The sequence below is a fragment of the Canis aureus genome, chromosome 3 (assembly GCF_053574225.1).
Source record: "Canis aureus isolate CA01 chromosome 3, VMU_Caureus_v.1.0, whole genome shotgun sequence".
Taxonomy (NCBI): Eukaryota; Metazoa; Chordata; class Mammalia; order Carnivora; family Canidae; genus Canis; species Canis aureus.
Genome location: NC_135613.1, coordinates 48,160,816 through 48,176,791, shown reverse-complemented (window position 1 = coordinate 48,176,791; position 15,976 = coordinate 48,160,816). Strand labels below are relative to the sequence as shown.

General features: G+C 48.4%; 1 protein-coding gene across 10 annotated transcripts in view; it reads right to left on the bottom strand.

Annotated features, from left to right (window-relative positions):
- EPN2 (epsin 2) overlaps positions 1 to 15,734 on the bottom strand; it is an 85,256-nt gene extending 69,522 nt beyond the window's left edge. For 7 of the 10 annotated variants that reach the window (XM_077892424.1, XM_077892429.1, XM_077892434.1 and 4 more), the window contains exon 1: positions 15,576 to 15,734. The gene's annotated coding sequence lies outside the window, so the exon portion shown is untranslated. Of the gene's footprint in view, positions 1 to 11,048; positions 11,150 to 15,575 lie in introns of all 10 variants that reach the window. The other 3 variants (XM_077892425.1, XM_077892427.1, XM_077892433.1) reach the window with 3 other exon arrangements.
- Between the last annotated feature and the right edge of the window lie 242 nt (positions 15,735 to 15,976).

The following is a 15,976-nucleotide window of genomic DNA, read 5'->3' as shown; positions in this document are numbered from 1 at the left end:
CTGACTGTTGCTCTCATCTAAGGATGGAAGACAGCATCTGAGAGTCAAGGAAGTCTTAGGAATCACTTAGTCCTACCCTCTCATTTATATCACAAATGGGGAAACTGTGGCCCAGAGACCATTAAGTGACTTTGTCATGGGGCGAGTCTGTCCCTCTCTGGAAGTCTCTGAAGTGCATGCAGTGCTACTGGTGTCTGGTTCCACCATCCAGCTCTGAAGTCATCCTCCCCACTGACCGCTTCCCCCTCCACACTTCCCCAGCTCAGCACCAGCACCAACTGCCTCCCCCTCCCTTACCCACATTTAACTGGTTAATAAACCTTATAAATCCAGCAGAGTTCCCTAGTGGCCTCCCGGAGCCTCTGGGGACTGCACACCCTGCCACCCTCAGCAAGAGAGGAGGGGACAAATCACAGGAAGTGCTTCCCACTGTGGCCATTCAAGGGTGAGCTCTGCACCATCCTGGTGATGGCCACACAAACCATAAAGACCCCCGGGGTACTAAACAAACAAACAACTTGGGGAAAACCAAACTACTAACAGTGACTACAGTGACAAGGCTAGAGGTCAAGTTCGAGTTTGGTCCTTCCTACTTCCAAATTTTCTTTGATGACCATTAAAACAGTCACCCTAAACATTCTTCGAGACTTAGGACAAAAAGAAAATCAGCCTGGAAATACTACATTGCAGACAGTCTATTCTGGTAAAGGAGATGGAAACACAATCAGAATTAGGCATAACCTAAGTCCCAGGCATGGGGCATGGGTCTAGAGTGGCCCAAAAGACCTGGTTACGAAGCCATCCTCCCACTAGGCAGGCCTGAGATCTGCAAAGCAAAATCCCAGTCGCTCCTCCCCAACCCTAGTACAGGAGTTAAGACTTCTGTGGTTCTGGCCACAGAGAAGAGTGCCTCAGAGTTTTCCCACTGGTTCCATTGGCAGGAAAACCATTGGAAGCTACATAATCCTTTTTTACTCAGCTTCTAGGTGCTTACACCACCATACTTTGGGGTAGGCTGTCCTCCCAGACTCCACCCTTTCTATTTATCCTTGCCTTGTTTGCTAAACAAATATGAAATGGCCTAAAGCAGCGGGTTCCCAACCCTAGCCATACATGTGAAATCTCTGGGGAGCTTTGGAAACATACCCAGGCTCAAGCCCCTCCCAGAATAATTAAAACAGAAGGTAGTGGGGCATAAGCATTGGCATTTTATTTATTTTTATTTTTAAAGATTTTATTTATTTATGCATGAGAGACACAGAGAAAGGGAGACAGAGACCCAGGCAGAGGGAGAAGCAGGCCCCATGCTGGGAGCCCAATGCGGGACTCGATCCCGGGACTCCAGGACTACGCCTGGGCCAAAGGCAGGCACCAAACCGCTGAGCCATCCAGGGATCCCAGCATTGGCATTTAAAAAAAAGAAACTCCCTGGGTGATTCTGATAAAGTCAAGTGAGCCAAGCAGAGAATCACTGGCTTAGAGAAACCCAGATCACAATGAAAAACAAGTAAACAAAGAAATCCAGGCAATAGAGAAAGAGAAGGGGGAGGGGCAGGTGAGAACCCCAAGTGCAGGCCACCCCAGAGCTAGCATGAGCTGAGCTTCTTGATGGCCAAAGCAAAGAGGATTCACACTGTCCACGAGATAGAAATGAAGCAGATTCACAGAATTTCTCCTTGTCCTGGGACCTGAGATGAATGCCTCCCTCCCACACTCGGAAAGAGGACACACAGCATGATGCAATGAGAGCATCTGCCACATCTCACCCCACAGGGCAGCTCCTGCGAAGGGTACCCCCACCCCCAGTCAGCAACGGACTGACCCACAGGGCTGTCCACTAACTCCTTGCTAGAAACAAAAGCCTCATAGGAATCAATGTCTCATATAAAACATGCTACCAGATCTACTTCGTTTTCCTGATAACAAGGTACCTAAACTGCCACCCTGAACTCCAGCACCTTGTCATGACAATGCAAGGGCACAGGCTCCATTTACTGAGGTACAGAAATAAAGGAAGTGACTCATGAAAACACTGAGAGCTCTGAGTCTGTCCCCATAACTCAGGAGGGGGCAAAGTCAAGCATTGCCCTCAATGTCAATGCTGAGAAAGGCCACCGCCCACCCTCATACCCACAGCTGTGATCTCTCAGGTCTAAGAAGAGCAGGTCCCCCCCATTTTACAGCCTGGTAACCAGGCCTCACAGCCACCAAAACCAAACAGTAACAGAAGAGGCCCTTGAGTCCCTTACGTCTAATGTACTTTTCTGTTACATATGATGTGCTTCAGTAAAAAGTTCTTTTTAAATGTGTTAAAAATCAACAGAGTCAGGAAGTAACCACCTTCTATCCCCTTATTTATGACATTTTCTTTTTGATTCATGCATATCACATCACCACATCTCAAAGTAAGCGCTGACAAGTTACAGTGGTATCTCACAATCACCAAGGTGGAAACAATCCAAATGTCCATTAACAGATGAACAGATCTACATATTCTGGTCTATTCACACAATGAAATGTTATTTAGCCATAAAAAGGAATGACACATGTGATCCCATGGTTGAACAGGGAAAACATGATGCTAAGTGAAAGAAGCCAGACACAGAGGGTCACATTCGTATGATACCAAGCACATGAAATGCCCAGCGTAGGCAAAACCCAAGGACAGAGAGCAGAGCAGTCCTTTTGGGAGGCTGGGGGGCAGGAGGAATAGGGAGCAACTACTTAATGGGCAAAGGCTGCCTTCTAGGGTGATGAAGAAAGTGCAACTATGCTGTAGTGATGATTGTGCAACAGTGTAAATATACTTAATGCCACTGAATTCTTAATACTTTGAAATGGTTACCACGATAAACTTTGTATTACATGTATTTTATAATAAAAAATTAATATAGCAAAATTCTCATTGTTTTGGGGTGCCTGGGTGGCTCAATCAGTCAAGCATCCAACCCTTGATTTTGGCTTAGGTCATGTTCTCAGGGTCATGGGATCAAACCCACCTTGTGCTCCATGCTCAGCACTGAGTCTGGCTTGGGATTCTCGCACTCCCTCTCTCTGCCCACTACCCTTACACTGTGCATGCCCGTTGGCTCACTCACTCAAAATAATTAATCAGGCAATTAATTAATATTTTTTAAAAATCTGTTTTGCCCTAATAAAAGTGCTAATAAAATTCAACTCGTTAAGATTTTATATAAAGATGATCATTATTCCACACAGGCAGAAAGTCAGTTTCAATCCCAGAGCATTCAAAAACCAAAATTAGGATAGCTGATCAATCTTGTCTTAAAAACAAGTTTCCAAAGAGTCCATATCTGCTAGTGATGCATATTGAAGCACTTGTCCATGAAGTAAGTCTGGAATTTGCTTTGAAATAATCAAAGAGGAAGGAGGGGGAGATTCCTAGATTAAAAAACTGCTGAAGCTCAGTGATGGGAATTCGCTGAACTATTCCATATTTATATGATTGAAATTCTCCATAATAAAAAGTTTTGCTTTGTTTTCAAGCAATTCCCGAATCTTTAATATTCTGAATAAAACTCTGCATAGGTAAAAGAACTAGATGCCCTTAAGCTGTCAATTTCTGGTGGCTCTACCTCGTGCCCCACAGTTTAGGGTCACCAGGCAGGCCTGTCCACAAAAGGCCACACAGGGATCCCTGGGTGGCGCAGCGGTTTGGCGCCTGCCTTTGGCCCAGGGCGCGATCCTGGAGACCCAGGATCGAATCCCACGTCGGGCTCCCGGTGCATGGAGTCTGCTTCTCCCTCTGCCTGTGTCTCTGCCTCTCTCTCTCTCTCTCTCTCTCTCTTTGTGTGCCTATCATAAATTAAAAAAAAAAAAAAAAAAAAAAGGCCACACAAAGGGCTCCCCAGAAAAGAACCAGAGCCCCAGTTCAGACTGCCAGGCAGCAGCACATGGAGTCATCCGACCTAGTCCTTCACATTGCAAACCAATACATTATCTAGGCCTCCAAGATGCCTGCTCAAAATTCAGCTATCAGCTAGGGCCTGGAAACAAGGAAATCTTTCACTGAAATGCCTTTAACAGAGCTACGGAACCCCGACCACTGGAGACAGAGCTTCCCTCCCAGCCTCAAGGAAGCAGAATGCTGCCAGGCTCTCCCTAAATGCAGCAGGAGGTTAAAATTATAAGCCTACCCACTTGTTTTTCCTCCTTCCTCTTCGAGAACTAGATGAGGGGTGGGAGGCAAGGCAGGTATTGTTCCCTCCCCCCGTTGCATTCCCAGTATCTAGGAAAGTGCATGGCCCGTAGTGGATGCTCTGCTAAATGTGTGTTGTGTGATCCTTACTTGTGCTCTAAAGGTACATTATCAAGACTTGCTTCTCACAAATGCCAATGCAAGACACCCAATGGAAGGCACCAGAATGTACTGGTGTTGGGTGCCAGAAAAAGAGAAGACAGGAGACAAGGAGTTACGGTACAAACATTACCACCTAAAATAGCATCAGAGATGCTCTGGAGTATAGAGCCCTGGGTCAGAGAGAGGGGGGCATGGAGTGGAGGTGTGGGTGTGTGCCAGGCAGAGGAGAGTGCAAGATGAGCATCTAAAGCAGGGAGGGTGAGCACAAGGGCAAGGAGGAGGGCACGGAACAGGAAGGCCGGCAAGCGCCACCACTCTGAACCCGATGCTGCCGCAACTAACTCCATATAGGACCCTGGTCTCCAGAGCAGGGCCTGGGCAATGGAAGGGAAACGAGGCATCACGGGAGGGGTGGGAGCTGTAGAGAACTGGCATACGAAACCCCATCCAGAGATGGCGCCAACGTTGGCGCTGGCCCACTGTTGCCAGGCAACAGTGCAGTCCCCTGGCTGCCAAGTGTTCTGATTTGTCAATGAAGCTCCAAGTCTGGATTGCTATGTAAGATCTCCTGATTTTCATGTTGGCAACTGTGGGACACAGAATAATGCCTTCCAAGGATGTCCACATCCTAATCCCAGTTACATGGCAAAGGGGAATTAAAATGGCAGATGGGAACATGGTTTCTGACCAGCTGACCTCAAAATAGGGAGAGGTGCCTGGATTATCCAGTGGGCCCAACGTAATGGCAAGAATCCTTAACGTGGAATTGGGAGGCAGAAAAGTCAGTCAGAGTGAGCCAGTATGAGGACATGACTAGCTATGACTGGCTTTGAAGACAAAAGGGGCCACAATTCAAGGAACATGGATAGCCTCCAGAAGCTGGAAAAGGCATGGAAACAGATCTTCTCCTAAGGCCTCTGAGAAGGAACACAGTCCTTGCTACACCATGACTTTATCCCCCTGAGATCTGTGTTAGAATTCTAACCTATAGGACTATTATTTTAAGCCACCGCATTTGTGGTAATTCGTTACAGCAGCCACAGGAAACTAATACAGCAATCAACTTTAATTTTTTAAAAAAGGACAGTACAGCCCAAACAAAACATGTCTGTGGGCTGAATGGGGCCCGTGGACCACTTTAGTCTTCTCCATGGAGCACTGAGGGTTGGGCCATCTCCTGGCTACTCAACACAGAGGCTGGCACACAAACTCTGATATGCATCCCAGGGTTTACTAGGTCCCTTACCTTCACAACCCAGTCAGAAAGTTCTCCAGGGATTTCTGGAAAAACAGCTGCTTGGGCCATCTAGCTGACTCAGTGGGTAGAGCATACAACTCTTGCTCTCGGGATCATGAGTTCAAGCCCCACTTAAGGGTAAAGCTTACTGGGATCCCTGGGTGGCGCAGCGGTTTGGCGCCTGCCTTTGGCCCAGGGCACGATCCTGGAGACTCAGGATCGAATCCCACGTCAGGCTCCCGGTGCATGGAGCCTGCTTCTCCCTCTGCCTGTGTCTCTGCCTCTCTCTCTCTGTGTCTATCATGAATAAATAAATAAAATCTTTAAAAAAAAAAAAAAAAAAGGGTAAAGCTTACTTAACAAAACAAAACAAAACAAAACGAAACAAAAAAAAAAAAAAAGCTGTTTGAGTGTAAGTAGCTCCACTCCCAAAGGACCTGTTAGCCACAGCACCACAGACCTCGCCCTAGGATCTGAGAAACTGGCCTACAGTAGAGGGTAGAAGTAGTGAGAACCCTTCTCAGGGCCGCCCTCTCCTGCAAAAGCAAAGAAGGGAGGGCTTTTTAGCTCCCTGGGGAAACCTCCAGGCCCTCCCTCCCAGCCACCTACAGGGCACTCTCTTGCTCACAGTGACTCCCCAGCAATGAGATCACTTTGGGTACTTTTTTTTTTTTTTCAAACAGCAGAGGAAACACTTTTCAAAGGAACTCTTTTTAGTTTCCCACGTTCAGAGCAGAACGGAGCTGCTCTGATCAGAAGCAAAGTGGAGGACCCAGAGCACTGCCCACTCACCACCAAAAGATTGTGTGAAAGCCGCATCCCAACTCAGAGTGAGCTAAGCACTCTGCCTGTTCTACAGCATATCCAGCCCTCCCTCTTCCACACCCTCCTTGCTTAGCTGGAGCTTGACCCTGACCCTGTTCTCTGGCCTGAAGGCCTCTCATCTGTGTCCCCCAGAACTCCCACTTTTCCTTTAGGACTCTACTTACCTATCATCTCCTCTGAAGTCTTCTCTGACCCCCAGATTCATTCTCAGTATCTGATACCACTTTTTAAACTTCTCCCTCCCAAGGCTGCCATACATTTTCCTCTGTCAGGAGCCACTCTCTGCAGACCATGAGCTACTTGAAGGCAGGAACTTACATTGCATCATTCATGCATTCACAAACTATAGGGCATAATAGCTCTGTGCTCAATAAACACTAAGGTTTGAATGAATTGGACTATAAACTAATTTTTTTCTGAAAATATCATAAATTATGATATTGTGATATGCATTAAACGCACCGGGTAAAACCTCCCTTCTGATCTTCGACTAATAAAGTGAATTTGCCTCAATTAGGTACTCTAAGTCACAACTATCTTTTTTTTTTTTTTTTCCCACAACTATCTTTAATATAATTACTTTGGGGTGCCTGGGTGGCTCAGTCGCTTGTATCAAGCATCTGCCTTCAGCTCAGGTCATGATCCCAGGGTCCTGAGATACAGCCCTGCATCAGGTTCCCTGATCAATGGGGAGCCTGCTTCTCCCTCTCCCTGCTGCTTCTTCTGCTTGTGTGCTCTGTCAAATAAATAAAATCTTTGAAAAAAAAGTACTTTGAAGAAATGCAGTTTTAAGTTTTATAAGTAGTGTTTGCTGCAGTCTTTACGATTAGAGGGGGAAGGAGGACTCTGGCTCACAGGCTTTAAGGACTAGATAAGAACCCACTGTGCCTGCTCCATAGACCTGGCTGAAAATCAGGCAGAAGGAGGGTTACCAAACAGGTGGGTCACAATCTTTTCTCCTGCCCTCTCCTGGTCTACACTTTTGGCTAAACCAGGCCCCTCTGACCAAGGAGCTCAAAGACAAACTCCAGCAGCCCAGGTGGCCATCTCTCCCTGGCACGATGCCACTTTATCGGCGCCCCTTCCATCTTTCCTCGAGCTGGTCCTCAGTTACTCTACAGTAGCTTGGGGCCCAACGCCCTGCATCTCATTTCTGCAAAGGCTTCTGGCTCTCTTCTTGCTCCAATTTTCTCCCACCTTCTACTCCCTGACACTCCCAGAGGCTCCCCTGAGCACACAGTTCATCTTGTCAGCCCACACAAACCATGAAAATCATCTGGAGCACTTCTAAAAAACCTACTGGGTCTCCCTCCATGGTCTCGGGTGGGGCCCTATCATAGGCATTTTAAAAAAGCTTTCCAGGTCATGTGACCTGCAGGTGCAGCCAAGGATAAAAACTGCAGGCTCTCAGGCTGTCACATCCACACTTTCCAGCCAGCACCCAGGCCCCCAGGGCACCTGCCCCTCCCCAAACAGAACCAGACTCCAGGACCTCCCTTTGTACTGACAAAGGGAGTACCCTTGTGCTGTCTCTGGAACTGTGACCTAGCCAGTCTCATCAACCAGCCTGGTCAGGCCCTGCCACAGAGCCTCTCCCCAAACACTTGAGTTCCCTACTGCCAACACCACCAAATCTCAAGGCCGCTGCCTCCCTCTTCAGAGCCAGTGGCTACCCTGTCACCTTAGTTCTCACTGTTCCCAGCAGGCATCCATCGAGCAGAACTGCTTCTGTGTAGGTGGGGTACACACTCCCCTACATACATGCAGGCACCTGCCCAAACCCACCCTAAGCTTTGCTCCCTGCTGTTCCCTCAATCTGAAATGCCTTCCCATCTGTCTCCTGTATCACACTGTTCCCTGTCCTTTGAGGTCCACCTCAAATCCTACCTTCTCCCTGACATCTTTGACTCTTTCAGATTTTCCTCCATTCTTGACATCCTGACAAAGAATCAAAAGCACAGCTCAGCAAACCATCAGCTTCTAATTGTCTCACAAATGTTAATTTTGTCTTCTTGACCGGTGGCAAGAAACATAGCATTTTATTTACACCCATCATTTTGACTAGAGACCACATGTTGCATATTTTCCAGGCCCACATCGACCTCAAATATTCTGCTCTAATATCATGAAATTGTCCTTGATTTGATGCCCATACTTCTACATGAACTGGACTGCCTCTCATAAAGTGGCATAAAAATTATTCCTGTCATGTATTTCCTAACTTTTTTGGGCCCAAAGTACAGTCACCATACTCCAGGACAGCAACAGATATCAAACAGGCACTCATGGAGAGGCTGCTTTCAAGTAAAAATGTGACTTTTCAGGCTGTCAGGATTCCTCTCCAGCTATGACTTTTTTTGTGGGGGAGGGAGGAGAGAAGGAAAGGGGGCGGACTTTGAATAGCCAACTTCTAAGTCTCATGATTTATTCACCACAGCCTTAAAGAGTTTACAAAACAACAAATTTGAGTCCAAACCTCCAGGGCCTCCCAAGAGTGCAGGGCAGGTACTGACACATAGCTGTTTACCATTCCTTGGCTTGGGAGCTGCAGGCAATTTTCAAACCTTGGGAAAGTGATCACACCCCAACCTCCACATACACTGTTAAGACCAGAAAAATCATCCATTTACTGTAAGTCATATGTTAATTGCCTGCTAAGGAAGGAGACACTTTATATTTTTATTTATACAACTTTTTAAGACTATCAAGTTCTTCTGTATGAATTTGATCACATTTTAACAACATTAACCAGATTTTTTTTATAGTCCTTAATTCCCATGTGTCATGTTTACAGAGCCAATGCACAGAGCCTCAGGATTACAGAGTTAAAAAGAAATGAGCCCTTTCCTCAGAGCAATTTGGTCAATTATTTTAACACAGTTTTGCAAACACAAAAACCTTTACCAGCCCACACAGACTTCCTCCCAGCCAGCTGGGGTCTTCCCGGGTCCCTGTTGTACGCAACCAGGCAGATTGAGGTCTCTGAATGTACTTCCATGGCCCTGGACTGGGAGGTGAGGCACTGTCACAGAAATAGCTTCATGAGGTTCCCAAACCAGATAGGTATGGGACTGGGTGGGTGCCTGTGAACAAGCCTAGCCCCTCTGAGCTAGTCTGTTCATCTGTGAAATGCGTACCTCCCAGAGTTCCTCTGAGGGTACGCAAGGCAATGAATGGGAGCACCTGGCACAGCTGCAGAGTGAGGTAGTGGAAATAATGCGGTTTTGAATCTGACACAGGTGGCAGCAAATGCCAGCTGGGGTACTTACTGGCTACATGGCCTGAGGCAGGTTGCTAAACCCCTCAGAGCCTTAGTTTTTGCATATGCAAATAGGGAAATAATGACTTTGTGGGATTATAATGAAAATTAAATATTGTGCGTAAAAGGAGCAGCATAGGGCCTGGCACACAGAAGACATTCAAAAACTGTCAGGGCTCACACACAGAGTTTAATTTTGATAGACAAGCTAATAATTACTATTAGTGGAAAATCATTTCCCCCCACAAACTCTAAACATCAAAGAATATTAAATCAATCTGAACCATTGGAGGGAGGAGGAATGACTTCCATTAACACCAGTGGCCAACCCTAATGGCCCCGTGGGAGTCTGCCTGGTGCCCTGCCCTTTCTCAGCTGCATTTCTGAAAAGCCTTGACAGTGAACATCTTGTTTGATGTGTGGGAATGATGAACCAGCTTGTCAAACAGAATCCTAGATGCACTGCCTCTTCGAAGGGCACTGACGTCTTACGTTCCCTTCATCAAGGAAAACGTCCTAACTCACATAGTGATGAAGCCTGTGACAACAGTCCAAGTTCTAATCACTTAAGAACAGAGCAAAAACATCTCTGACAAACTAAACTCCCTTCCCAAGTGTCATACCATCATCTTCTGAGCAATTTTGGAGCATTTCAGAGGCAGAGAAGCACTGCTGTTTTTGCATGTCCCAGCACAGTCAGGTATTGCTGACACCTGACACCCCCTACTTACTCACTCCGCTGGGGCAGGGTCCCCGAATCTGATTCCTGGGCAAGGAGCATCAGTAGCACCCAGAAGCTGCACACTCTCAGACCTCCTGGCTGAAGCTGCACACTCTCAGGCCTCCTCCCAGATCTACCAAAACACTCTGGGGTGGAGCCCCTCAATGTGTCTTGTCTAACAGGACTTCTGGTGATTCCAACACATGCTTGGAGTCTGAGAAACACCAGTCTATTCTGCAAGATGGTTATTATCAGCCCCATTTCAGAGGAGGAAAACAGAGCTCAGTGATTAGAGTGCTCAAATCCGCCCGGCCAGGAAACCAATTTGTACTCGCACCTGATTCCAAAGCTATTTCTCCCATGGCTTTTGTAGCCAAATTGTCTGGACCATTTGGAGCCCTCAGCTACTGAGCCACCGGGATGCGACGATGACATTAGCTTAAGAGGGGTGGGAGTGAGAGGAAGGATGAAGCCTGCACTCAGAAGTGATTAATTATAGATGCTTTTAAATCCACATCATGCATCAGGCCTAGATGGTCAGCCATCCCTCAGGACGGACCTGCTTTTCCCTGCTCCATTTATCAGTGGGGTTGCCGTGAGGGGGTGCAGGGAGAGTCCCTTCATTTACAGCCCTCTGTGCACCCACTGCCTAGCATTGCTTTGAATAGGAAGAGAATTAAGTTACCTGTTCTGTCTCCAGAGCGCTTGCTTGAAAGTACAGCCTTGACAGGGACAGGAAAGCTCTTCTGTGCCCAGGCACAAAGCCGGTTCCAGTACCTGGGGATGCTGGGAATGAGTCACCAGAAAGAATCCAATGCATGGACACAGAGCATTTTAACAATGTTGCAGATCTGGTTCAAAGAAGGCAGGCCCTTTTTTTTTTTTTTTCTTTTTAATCTAACCCTAAATCTGGTGTCTATCAGTTCAAGTGGTTCATTAAACTCTTGACTTTCAACCCAGTGCTTTCACAGATCCTAGGTTAGGAAAAAGAAATCTCATTCACAATTCCCAATCTTCTACATAGACTTGGTGGTGATTTTAAAGATTGCAAGTTTATCCTGTAATTTAAATTAGTTCACTTAAATGAATTCACACTGTGGGGCTTTATACAGAAGCTGGTGGAGTAGGAAGCCAGGTTTGGGAATCACACAGACCTTGGTTTGACTTCTGGCTGTGCCAGTTCCTCACAGATTACTTATCCTCTTTGGGCCTCCATTTTTCCACTCACACACAGATGGGAGGTAATCCCATGTTATAGGTTTGTTTGTTGTTCCCTTTGGTTCTGTTTTTTTTTTTTTTTCCTAAGTAGGCTTCAGGCCCAGTGTGGGGGCCCAACGCAGGGATCAAACACAACCCTGAGATCAAGATCTAAGCTGAGATCAAAAGGAGAGGACCCCTTAACAGACTGAGCTACCCAGGAACCCCTGTTTTTGTTTTTGTTTTGTTTTCCTGTTATATGTTGATGTGGAGACAAAATGAAATTACATTAAAAAAAAATAATAATAATAAAGACCCTGTCATAACTTTGCATTTCAAGACATAAAAAACTTAACCACATGACAGGAAAGTAGATCTAATCAAGTCCACAGATGGGTTACATTGAATGCATGTACTCACTTAAGGGCCCCTACACTTATTTCACTCTTTTGTTTTTCTAAGTTTCTATTTTTAGGCACCTCAAACAAGCTAAATCAGACCAAAGAAAATTCCATTGACAAAGTTATCAGAAGGTCTGTCAATTTTCAAAAACTCAACAGATGCACATAAACAGTCATTTCATAATGCAGCCGACAAAAACAAAATGTGCTCTCTCCCACCCTCGGCAATCTTAGTTACATCACCCCATGGAACTCGGTCCATGTCAACCTGTGGTAGGGCTTTCAACAAGTCTCCATTTCTGTGAGACTCGCTTTCTCAAATGAAGCAGCAGGCACAATAATATTTTGGAATCCAACAGACCTGTTGGAATCCCAGCCCCATCACTCACTGGCTGAGTGATCTTGAGTACATGACTTAAGCCCCTGGGCCTCAGTTTCCCCAACTGCAGAAAGGGGGTAATATGCATGTGGCTGATGACACACCCATGTGTCATGTAACATGACGTCCCATACGACATAGGACTGCTGGACCAACAGTGGTGGTCTTTGCAAGAGCAAAACATAACAGTGGAGCATGTAGTAGAAGATCAATAAAAGTTTGTTCCTCTGCCCCCAGGACTGCTTATTCACATCCCAGACCCCATGTCAGAGACTGAGGTGGGTGCTGGAGAAGTAAACAAAGACTAGCCTCAAAGATGTCACTGTGCCACAAAAGCCCCAGATACAGAGACAAGGTGATTAAGCACTCTAAAAGATTGCTTGGGGGGTGGCAAGGCTTGGAGAGAAGAGTTAGAGAGGGACTCTGCTGAAATTGGCTGCCAAAGGCTTGACAGAATAGGTCTGTTTAAACGGAACACACGAACAGAAAGTCTGGCAGACAAATGGGGGGGCTGGGGAGTAGATCTACAAAATTCCTTCTCTCCCCAACCTCAAGTTCCCCCAATGCAAGCCCTTTTATTTCTGCAAGGCTCGGGGTCACCAGGTACTCCTGCCATCAAGTGACAACCACCACAGTCATCCATGGCCCATCAATCCAACAGGAAGGTTCTGGGGAATAGGAAGAACAAATGCCCGAAAGCTTTACTGCACTTCCCAAGAGTATGAAAAGAGAGCTCCATGCATGAAAATTTCTTGGCACTTTAGCCCACCAAAGACTGAAGTTTACCCTCAACCTAATGAAATCTTTATTTAAAAAAAAAAAAAAAAAGCCCACTCTTTTAAGTTCAGGAAGAGGCAAGCCACTGAAACAAATCAAAGTCCTAAAAACTCTTCATCTACTTTTTGCAGGACTCTTATCAGAATCCCAACACTTAGGAAAGCCACGCCTTACCATGGAAGACCAGTTACCTAAGAGGCATCAACTGTGTTTTTCCAAGGGCTTTTTTATGGGTTGGGTTATTTTCTTTCCTTTTTAAGATTTTATTTATTTATTTGACAGAGACAGCACAAGCAGGCAGAGGGAGAGGGAGAAGCAGGCTTCCTGAGGAGCAACGAAAAACAGGACCCTGGGAGCCCAGGACCCTGAGATCATGACCTGAGCCAAAGGCAGACGCTTAACCTGACCGGGCCACTGAGGCACCCCCGGGATGGGTCATTTTCAAGGCTGCATATACCATGCTAAGTATCATCACTTGAAAGTTTTACATTTCCAAACATGTGCCACCGTGTTTGACAAAACGCACCTTGCTGGGAGACAGTTCTCCACCAAACTCCTCATCTGTCAAACTGGAGGTTCAAGGAGGCAAAAAGCCTCCTTGAGAGATCAATATATCCCACAGGACAATCCAAACTTGCTCCTGCTCCAGGGTCTTGTGGGATACAATTCTGAATCACGTCTGACAATAATTTGCACTTTACCCAACTCTTTACTAGCCAGTATTTCATTCAATGCTTACAAAAGAAAAGTCTAGTGGTAACATGACCAACCCAATGTTAAAACTAAAGAAACTACTAAGCTTTAAAAATACAAAAGTAAAAATACAGACAGATAAAAGTTCAGATCTTGGTAGCTTCCCCAACACCATCACTTATCCCAAATACAATCAACTGGAACAAGAACAAGTCAGAAAAAAAAAAAAAACAGAGTCCCTTCTGATGTTCATTTAAATACAGATGAAAACTTAATTATCAGTGCAAACTCAATCACTGTTGTGCAGGATTCAGTATATGATTTTGCCAGCACCTATCATCTGCTATCTAGAGCTACAAGATGTACATGTTTTCTGCCAAATCTTCATTATCTTACGTAATTGGGAGAGTGGTAATTAAAATTCACCTTTTTCAATCGTTTTAACCTCCTGTTCCAACCTCTCCTTTCACAGGGCTTTTTTGGGAGGAGGCAGAAAAGAAGAACTCATACTTCACATCTTTTCCTGCCCATTATCTTGTGTGAATGTTAAAAATAAGAGGGGGGGAAGGGGTGTTATCCTGAACATCGCTTTTAAAATTCTAAAATGTGCGAAGAGAGCACCCGGGAGACCAAGCTTCTAGTTCTGGCAGTGACACAGTAGCACTGCATGACCTTGGGCAAATCATTGCATCTCTGGACCCCAATGATGGTCAAGCCCGGTCCTCTCTTAAAGCACAGATTTCAGACGCGTCCCCAGGACAAAACAGTGAAGGGACCCCAGGCTGTCGTGCCCCTGGGAGGAGGAATGGGCTTTTCACAGGCCCCTGCAGGGGTTTCTGGGGAGGGCAAGGTGCCCCCACTCCCCACCCCAACCCCTCCCCGCGAAGCCACTGGGCCAACTTCAGGTCGCAAACAAAAACCTGTTGGCACGGACTCCTCTAGGAAGGGCCAGCCTCTGCCAACGCGCTCCGCTCTGGGGGAGCCGCCCCACGGGCAGAGAGAGGAAGGGTCTCCTTGAAGAGGCCGGCCCCCACGCACCCATTCACCCACCCGGATCAGCCGAACGGGACCGCCGGGCGGGGTCTCTGGCATCCCACGCGGAACAAAAGGCAGCTGGAGCCAGGCTCTGCCGCCCCCGTCCCCGCTGTGCCGTGGGGGTCAGGGGTGGGGAGGGAGAACCTGGTCCCCGGGGAGGGAAAGGGGCCCCCAGCTCCAGCCCGAAGGAGAGCGGCGACCGGACGCAATCCTGGACAGCGAGGACCCCTCCCCCGATTCCTGGAGGAAACAGGGGCTGGGCTGTGCACGGGGGCGGCCGGGAGGGAGATCGGGCTCGGCTCGGGAGGAAGGGGGCGCCCGGCCCGACCCGGGGAGGAAAGTGCTCTGGGGAGGAGGGGCGGGGTCGTTCCCGCAGAAAGGTGGAGGATGAGGGCCTGGAGAGGCTCCTGGAGCTGAGCCCCTGACTCCGAGGACGTAAGAGGGAGAGTTCCCCGACAGGGAGATTGGGGGGGGGCTCCCTTGAGGCTGAAAGCGGGATCCAGATGGGGAGGGGGCCATGCTCCAACCCGTGGGGCGGAGCCTGGCTGGAAAGGAAAGGGTCCCACCTGAGCTGGGGACCCAGCCCGGGCAGGCTCTGGGGGGTTGGCCGGAGGGCAGCCGCGCAGGGAGGGCGTCCGCGCCCCGGGGAGGGGAGGGTCCGCGCCCGGGGGCCCCGCTCCCGCCCGCCCGCCCACCCCCCCGCCCCCGAGGCTCGCGGGCCCCGGCTCACCTCCGCTCCTCCGAGCCTGCCCCGGTACGCGCTGCGGCCGCGGGTGGCACTGGGGAGGCGGGAGCGACCGAAGCCCGCGGAGCCGCCGCAGCCGCCGCTGCCGCCGCCGCCGCCGCCGCGTCTAGCTCCGTTTGACACCCACACACCAGCCAACATGGCGGCCGGGAGGGGGCGCGCCGGCTGCGTGCGCGCGCCCGCCGGCCCCGCCCCCAGCCCGCCGAGGCCCCGCCCCTCCCCAGGCCCCGCCCCCGCGACCTCCCCCCACAGACCCACGACCCCACTCAGAGCGCCCCGCATCCCCGCGGTGCCTCGCGACTTGCGCCCGAGTCCTTCGAGCGTCCCCCCAAGCCCCACACACGCCTCTTGACGACCACCCTCCAACCGCCCACAAACCCTACCAA